The sequence below is a fragment of the Meleagris gallopavo genome, chromosome 3, assembly GCF_000146605.3.
Source record: "Meleagris gallopavo isolate NT-WF06-2002-E0010 breed Aviagen turkey brand Nicholas breeding stock chromosome 3, Turkey_5.1, whole genome shotgun sequence".
Classification (NCBI taxonomy): Eukaryota; Metazoa; Chordata; class Aves; order Galliformes; family Phasianidae; genus Meleagris; species Meleagris gallopavo.
In genome coordinates, this window is record NC_015013.2 from 17237819 (window position 1) to 17247568 (window position 9750).

The window sequence follows — 9750 nt, forward strand, 5'->3', positions numbered from 1 at the left end:
TAATATCACATTCTCTTTGGAAATAAAAAAATAGAAAAATGAAAGCGAGACAGAGTTAATTCCTCATTTTATGTATAAGTTAGTTTTTCATTGTCTGAAAAAAAAAAAACACCCAATATTTATCTTATATAAACCAAAAGACCTGCAGCATATTATTATTTTTAGATGTGAATCTAAGTTCTAATAATAAGAGAAATAGTTTTCTAATGTAATAATTTGATGCTTTCCCCTGGTCATGTGATTTCTGAATGAAGAAGTATTTAGAGGCATTATTCTTTTCAAAGGTTTTCTAATAAAGCCTCTTATCCTCTCAAATTCATTCTCAGTTTTGGCAGAAAGATGTTAAGATTTGAAAAATATCTACATAGTATGGATGAAAATATTAGGATTGTTTAAGACAAATACAAACTGAACATAACAAGAAAAAACTTATTCCTCAAGGATTACTGAATAAGCAACAAGATCCAATATATTCTCCCAGTATATAACAGTTCTTTCATGGAAGTTATTTATATTTCCTTCATAGTTTCAGATTAATCACAAGGAGCTATTCTTTCCATTAAAACTTACCTTCTAAAGCAATTTGAGATTTTCAGCTATGTCAGATCAAGTCTATCTTAATTCTTACAAGCTACATGATCAATTTATCTCATATGCTCAGCAACTTCACTTAGCCAGAGATCAGATAAATGTTACATTAGGTAACTATTCTGTCCTTCTAATTATAGTATGCCGTTCTATGATGAAGTGGCCTGATAATGGAAACACAGTTTTTAAAGTAATTTCTGTGCATAGCTTTCTTAATCAGTTAATCTATTTTTTTCCACAAGAAAAGAAAAATAGGTGGTGAAATCTTGGAAAACTATTTGCTATTTCTTCAAAGATCTGAGCCAGTAACAATCATATATTAAATACTTTAAATTCTAGATTGTGATTATTCTGGAGAATGAAAAGCATTTTCCCTTTTGAGCATTCATTTGAAAAGCTCTTTATTAGAAATACATTTCCTGATGTGAACTATTTCTTTTAAAGATCAAACAGACAATGTAATAGAGCAAGGTAGCTTTTTAAAGCCACTCTATAGTATTACAGAGTGCTATAGAATTATATAATTATATAGAATTTAAAGTCTCTGAACTATTTTTAAAATCTTGTAGATAATGCATCACTTTTAATTATTTTCTACTTGTAATTTATTCATTGAATTGTGAATTAATAAATTAGCAGTTGAAATTAATGCAAAGTATAAAATTATCTTCATTTTTAGGATTGCAATTGAAAGTTTGAAGAATTTAAACTTCCACAATTTAGAAGCAAATATTTTTCTTAGGGGTAGGGATTTACAGGTACAATAACCTGAATTCAGATAGAAAAATGTAATGTTCAGTGATTCCAGATTGATATGTATCTCATTCATGAAATTCTGTAACCAAAGATGTCTTGACATATTACACACTAAGTAAGACAGCCTCTAAAGATCCCTTCCAAATTGCAATCATTTTGCAATTCTCTGCCAGTAAATGTTCTTATAAACACTACATGTTATTGGCTCCAAATGCAAGAACTAACAAACTAGTTTGTTTTTTTTTTAATTGAAGCTCTTAATGAGCATCCCTAATAGTGGAACCCTTTCTCCATGGACAGGCATTACTAATACTCCCCATGGTTAAAGATCTATCTTTTCTAAGCAATTGATAAAAATATTTATGTTGTAAAATAATCATTTTCATCTTAAACCTACCTTTTTTGAACAAAGATACTGATAAAAAATTCTTTTTTCCACAAACATACGTATGTACGCGTATTTCTAGTCATATGCTAATCAGATTCATCCAGCACTATTTTGAATTTATTTGGATCCATGTACTATTCTTTGGATTCTTGAGTTCAATTCCATAGTGAATAATCCAATGAAAATCAATTAAGCAATCACTCAACTCTATGCATGAAGATTTTCAGAGTAAGTTTCTCATAAAAATACAAGTGGGGAAAAAATGAATACCATAATTTTTTCAGCCTGTTCTTAAATTTCACCATTTACTTTGGTGGACAATATTCTTTAAAATGTCTGCTAATAATAACAGTACAATTACAGAAATGTAATTTGTTCAAAGATTTAGATAATATGTTTGTTCATTTCTCTCAAACTACAGGGAGTATATATTAATGGTTTGGAAAGGCAAATAAAAGGTAGCATTCACTAAATAAATAAATATCTTCCAGTATTATAACACTTCATACAAATTATACCAAATTTAACTGTATAAATAGTTAACTATAAAATTAGCTTTATGACTAGAAATAGGTGATTACATCTATAGCCATCACAGCCCAATTAGAATGTGATTATTCACATCAGTCATCACCTTGGCTGACATCACCCAAAGGCTTGAACACCTTTTGAATATCAAAGAAGTATTGCTTATCACTGTTAAGCCACAACGTTATTATTTTTAATAGCATATGGCGTTAGGTTAATATCTGTTCTAACAAACTCAGATTGTATTTCTTTCCTAGAATTTCTGAAATGCTTATGGCCTTTTTTTTTTTCGTATATTAATCTATGTTCAGTGTATCCAGAGCCATACAAAGTTATAATATTTACTGCTCCAGATCTATGTTAAATACATATCATAATGCAATAACTTTATGGTGGCATTATTGATCTTTTTTCCCCCACTGGTCTTCAAGTATGTAACTCATTAGATTTGTTCCTATTCAAGATACAGGAATTTCCAAAACACTTCTCCAGAATACATCCTGCTATATTCCATTCTATGAAGTCATTTCAATTTCAGCTCCCTGAGCTGTATTCTCGAAGTATTCTCAGGGACAATGTATGTATTTAATTAGCTGAAGTGACTGAGGCATTTTTGCTACACTGTCTAGCTATTTCTTTTCACACAGCAGTATTTCCTTCACTATTCTAACAAAATAATTTGTTTGGGCCATATAAGCATCAATGCTGTTTACCCAAAGATAAGACTGATTAAATGTACTTTATAATGGTCCTTATAGTATTTTCTAAGAATACTTCACTGTCTCTGTACCTTAATATAGGAATGGAAATTACTATAATACATTGATCATAGAATTATAAAATAAATTAGTTTGGAGGAGCCCTAAAGGACATCTAGTTTATCTCATATTTGCACAGAACAAATGTAACCACATCAGATTGCTTATGGCTATGCCTAGGTACATCTTTAACTTAAAGGATGGAGACCCCACAGCCTCTCTGGGCACCACAGTTACTGAATAAATATTTCTCCAGCTATCTAATCAGAATTCCTGATACTCCAATTTATAACCATTGCTTCTTGTCTTATTGTGTGCCTCCAAAAAAGGCCTGGCTCCTTCTTCTCTGTCTCCTCTGACAAGGCCTTAAGGTTTGCCATTGACCTTGTCTTTACCTGCGTTCCAGCACCCATATATCTTGGTAGGTCCCCATTAGACTCACTACAATATGTCAGTATCTTTACTACTGGGGAGTCCTAGATTGGACATAGCACTACAGTTGCAGCCTTACAAGTGCAAAACACAGAGGAAGGATCATACTCTTCTCTCTGCTGACTACACTCTTGCAGTGTAAAAATGAGTCTGGCTTTATATGTTGTAAGGAGAGACTGCTTGTTGCTGTTTAATTTGTCTGCTAGAACTCCTAGAATATGCATGTTTGCCCCTCTCATGTCTGGAATTTCCCAGTCTGTCATTTGGAGAAGAACAAAGAAAAGTGCTATTGAATAATCTTTTTTTCTTCCCTAGGGAGCATGTATTTAAATATCTGTGCAATTACACTTAATTTGTAGAAGCCTGACAACATTTCCTTGTTATTGTCACATATATAATTCTGGACTTTGTAACATGAAATAATAAAACAAATTTGCCAATTATAAAATTTTGTTGTTTTCTGTGATAAGGAATTTTACTTTACAATACTGTACTGTCACAGATGAAATGCTATTCTTACTATAATATTTCCAATTTTTTGCTTGTTTGTTTTGTTTTTAAACAGGAAATACCTGAGCTTTTCCACACAAATTATGTTTTTCCTTATTTTTCAGATTTGAACATCAATTATTTTAGGAACCTGTTTTATCTTTACCTACACAATAATTCAAGTATCATTCATTGTAACAGATATTCTGCTTGAATGAGTTTTATTCATGTCTCTCCAAAATAACTGCCTCCTATTCATTTCAACAAACAAAGTAGTTGAAACATGCAGAAAGCTCCCCATTACATGATGTGTGAGTATAGTAACTCAGAGCAGAAATTTCACAGCTTGTAAACTTCCTAAGTTTGACTGGAGACATCCATTCTATATCAGTATCATGCCTGCTATCTCTCTCTTCCATTTCCATTTTTTCCATTACAAAAGAAAGAACACTGAATCTTGCTACCAAATGAGACTGATGACATTGTCTCCTCACCTTTTTCCTTTCCTTCCAGTATCTATTTAAGAGCTCTTACTGTCCTTTCCCTCCAGTGATCAGAAGATCGTTTCCAGCAATTCCAGCAGGATGCTCAAGTTACAGAACTTATGAGTCTTCCCAGAGCTAGGTACAGACTTGTCAGACTTTACTTTTGAGCTTCATCTTGAGCAGTGCTGTATCTCAATATGCAGAAGTGAGGGCGAGTGTGTCCACAGACATGCATAAGTATGTATTACTTACATTTCAAAATATTTTCATACATGCATTCTTCAGGAGCTTCAGAAATTAGTCATACACACATATTCATCTATATTCTAAAAATCTTACAGTATCTAGCATATTAAAGCATTTGACTTTCCTATTATCAATTTCCTCCTTTGTTATTTCTTACAGTCTCTGGAATTACAAGGAATTGTAAAGAAATTCTATGTAGCTCTAATGAGTTACAAAGTTTTCTCCTAGGATTATTCTTTCTTTACTTTTTAATTAGAAAGAAAATGGTTGTTCACAATTGTAAAAAATGTTCCTAGGTTTTAAACTTATATCTCTTTGTATGTATTAACACAAGCTTTAACATCTGCCTCCTTATCTGGGAAGACGTTTAGGTTCAATTGCTTCTTAATAGAAAGGAAATTGCAGAACGAACACTCTGCCAAACCCATCAGACTAATCTAAGCCTTACAGTGAACCTATTGGATGACACCTATTCTACTTTTCTGTTTATGTTTTCACGTAGCTTCTACCTGAGTAGCAGAGGAAGGCACTGTGTTTGCCTCATCCTGGCTGTTTTGAAGCTGACTATGCTGAGTGTGCAGAAAGAAGAAGAGATCTGGGCTTTCCCATAGAACAGACCCAGCTATCCAAGATGGAGAAATCTTCCAGAATGAGACAAACTATCTCACTGGCAAAGAGCAGCACAAGCTGACAACAGGGTACTCCTCAAGGATGACTAAAGAAAATATTTTCCCAAGAAATCCAGAGAGGGCAGTATGGAATTCGATATCACATTTCTTCAGTGAAAATTGTTGTACTGAAAAATGAAACTGGAGGAAAGTATTAATTCTCCAAGGACACAGTGGGCCGGAAAATCTTTTTACAGGCCATTTTTTTTCCCAACAGTCTTGTTCTGAGATTTAAACTTTTAGATGTGTATTATTCTGTGCAAATTAACACTTTTTTTGAGGTACAGATGGTGCTTACCTCAGGGAAAAGTAATATACCTTAAAGATCTGCTGCCAACATTCTATTGTAACATCATGAATTTGTGTAAATGCATCAAAAAGCGTGTTTTTTTTTATGAGTAAATAAACAATTTATTAAATATTATGTGTAATGTTGATTAGAAGTGGTTTCCACTGTTGGAAATCATTTCACTTCAAAGTAACATTGCATGCTGAAACAAAATAAAATAAGTTGCTTGAAAAACAATTTGTACTTCATTCTACAGATTTCTTTTAAGGAAAAATAGTTCAGTAATCATTTATAAAAATTACAATCTTTTTTTCTTTTAACATCAAGATCTGCAATCAAAGTTTTTTATCTTTATACAATCCGATAACACATTTTATTTTTACACAAATTCAAAAAATTAGTAGTTGAAGAAAGACCTGTGTGGAGAGCATACTATATAAGCCACTCTACAATATATGTATAATTCAATTACTAAGAACATAAGAGAAAGTACGCAGATAAAGCTACAAATAACAGGCTTTATTTGTTAAAATAACTAATTTTCTACTTGGGTGGGACTAAATTAGCTGTTTTGAAATGCAGCCTTATCAATTGTTCATAGTCTGGAGTGCATAGCAACGCAAATGAACCACTGGAGAAATATTTTGTACATTAAAACCCTCAGCAGTTGGATACTACTGTGATTGGAAGAGCTTATAAAAATCTGTTTAATAAGCAGCAGAGGTGGATAGAAGAATATGAGCAGGAATCCAATTAGGCCAAGTTGAAGCAACCCAAAAAAGCAAGGTTTTTCCAAGCTATATATGTAGGGAGAACCCTTTAAAAAAAAGTCACAGCTTATAAAGCTATATAATATGGATTTTAGAATTTTGAGCAAATCAATCCTTCAACACATTCAAATTAAACATGCAAAACCAGTGAATTAACATTTCATCATAATGAAGTTTTTAAATGATCAGCCCTTAAATGATCAGCTAAGGTCTGTCTGCTAAGAGTATTAGATATATTATCAAATCCTATATAAACATCTTGACTTGTTAAGGTATCATTAGAGAGTAGAAAGTGCATAATACTCAAAACAGTTCCCCTCAAAGCTCTAATAAGGGAACTTTCATGAAAATGCATAACAATTTAAGTGAAGCAGATTATTTTTTTTGTTCAGTATATGAGTAGACTTGCATTTAAAGGGAAAAACAATACAATAAGTGTAGTGCTTTTTACTTTTTTCTTCCCAGAAACAATGGAATGTCAGTGCAGACACACCTTATTAAGTGGAAGCATATTTGGAAAGAGATTTTACATTTTGGTTTCAAGTATATCTCTCAACTCTACTGTTTGATATTGAGATCTCTACTTTTGCTAAGTGTATAGAAGCTGATATGATGGTATAGACTTAATGGGAGTATGAATATACATGGAAATTATCAGATAAGCTGCGTTCTCTATTCATTACATATGTTAATTCATGACTCATCCATTTATAAGTGAAAGTAATCTCCAAAAACTAGTGAGGCTCATTTTTGCACTGTAAATATTTTCTTATAATAAAACTGAACTTTTTGAACAGTACGTATATGAGGAGATATTTAACATTTAGTCAAATTTGATCTATTTTATTATGCATATGTTTAGAATGATTGACAGGCATGTAAATATTCTGTCTTATTTTAGAAGGATGTTGCTGTGATGTGTTTATTTGCTACCATTTTCAAGCTTTCAATCACTTTCTATTGCTAAAAATAATTTCCTTTAAAAGGCTAAGCAACTGATGTTGTGCAAGGGATGCTTTAAAAGTAATGTTGCCTATTTTATTATACTGCCTGAAAAAATAGTGTCTGACATGGGAGTGCATAAGAAGAAAAGATGTGTCACTGATTTCCTCCGTGTGGAAAAAAAGGCACCCACTGACATTCATCAACACTTGCTGAACATTTATGGCGACTACACAGTAGATGTGAGGACAGTGAGTTGGTGAGTGGTGCCTTTCACCAGTGGTGACAGTAACATGAAAGACAATCTGTGTTCCAGACAGCCATGCACAGCTGTCACACCATGAAATGAATGTGTCTCAAACTGGTCATCTACATGAGAGGCAGGGTTACAATCAGAGAATTGTGTACAAAGCTGAATATCAGCTTCAGTGCGTTGGAAATGATGAAATCAGTGTTAGAATATTGGAAAAAGTTATGCCAGGTGGGTCCAACAAATACTCAAATAGGAACATGAAGAACACCATGTGCAACTTTATAAGGACTAACTGAACCAATACAAGGCTGAAGGTGACAGCTTACTGGATCACAATAACCTGGATCATGATGAAATGCAGTGTCACCATTATGAGCTGGAGTCAAAACAACAGTCCATGGAGTGGCGATGTGAATTCTCCATCGAGGAACAAGTTTAAGATGCAGCCCTCAGCAGGTAAAGTGATGTATACTCTCATTTGGGGTAGGAAAGGGGGATGATTCTTCTAGATCTCCTGGAACCTGAGCAAACCATCAACTCTTGACTGTTACATCATGTTGCTGAATAAACTGAAACCTAGAACTTCCAGAGTCAGGCCAGAGAAGTAGACAGCTTTTCTCTTCCAACATGATAATTCCCCATACTGATTTGAATGCACTGGAGAACACTGCTAGTATTGTCTATATTGTCCCACCACACCTATAGTGAAGTCTGGAGCTGGCTTCTGACATCCATCTGCTCAGGATGCATGAGCAAGATTTTCCTAGCAACAATGCCATCATAGCAGCAGTGAAACAGGTGTCACCTTCACTGATACAGACAATTCCCTTAGAATATACTGCTCAAACTTATGCTCATGAACAGGCTGCATAAACCTGCTTCTCATGTGGATATTCAGATCTCAGCAAAGGGTCAAAAATCTAAAAATCTAAAAGGAAAAAAAAGAGAACATGGAGTTGAGGCAGTTTTCTCCTTTAGTGAAACTGGAGTACACCAAATCTACCTTCAAATTTAATAAATGAATAAATAAATAAATCCAGCTAGCAATAGTAGTACAGCATCATGTGAAGACCTCTTTTTAGTATCTTTAATGATGTCAGCTTAAGCAAGGGAAATAGCATGGAACTTCGTTAATAGCATTTTACAGCGCTTTTCATAACATTATGCAAGCTCTAAATTAGGTTCAATCCACATCTCTATGTGGAACAAAAAAACCCCGAAGTCTCATTCTGTAGACTCATAGCACATAACAGGAAATGGGGAAACAAATCCAAACACTTCTTTCAAATAGGAGAACTTGTTATAAAGAGAATAATTGACCTTATCTAGAATGGATAACTTATAATTAGACAATCTGTCTTTGTCATACACCAGTATGTCTTGTGTGCTTAGATTCCAACACAAATCAAACCCTAGTTGTGCATCTGAGTAACCAAGTACATGACAACAAGTATTTGCTCAGACATTTAATGAGAAATAAGGAATAAATTAGTTCATCCTCTTCATAGCCTTTTCCAAAAGGCATTTTTAACCTTTTTTAAACTGCCTATTATTTATTCCTTTCAATCAATTACTTTATATAATGAGTGGTTTATGGACAATCAGCGTTTTGGTTAAAACTCGTTTACATTATACCTGTGAACATGCAGAAACTTACAGTCTGGGAACAGTGACTTACTTATCCTTATCATCTTACTCTGATATATGTTTGTGATCATCTGATATTTTATTGCTTATATTAAAAAAAAAATTCTCAGTAATGTATTTTCCTTCCGCTGAAAATTCATGAAAGTTAGTCATATTGTCTTTACTTTCCCTTCAATATAATCTGTACTGCTTGTTATATGCTCAATCTGCTATTTCTGGAAATACAATGTCCATACTAGCTTTGAAAAACTTTTTGACTCTTACTTTAAAAACTCTGTTACCCTTTCTAATTTTAATCCACTCTCTGAATTTCACATTTTGTAGTCTAATTGTAATGATTTTTCTTGGCCTAGATATTCATTTAAAAATATAAACTTGGGCTTATACAACAGTTTGACAGCTTTCATCCTTCACTTAATGTCTTACATAGGCAGGTCTCACATGGAGTGTAAATTGTTAGTTTTCTGACAGTTGCTACTCAAGTTACACTGCTATTACTTCTTCTGAATTT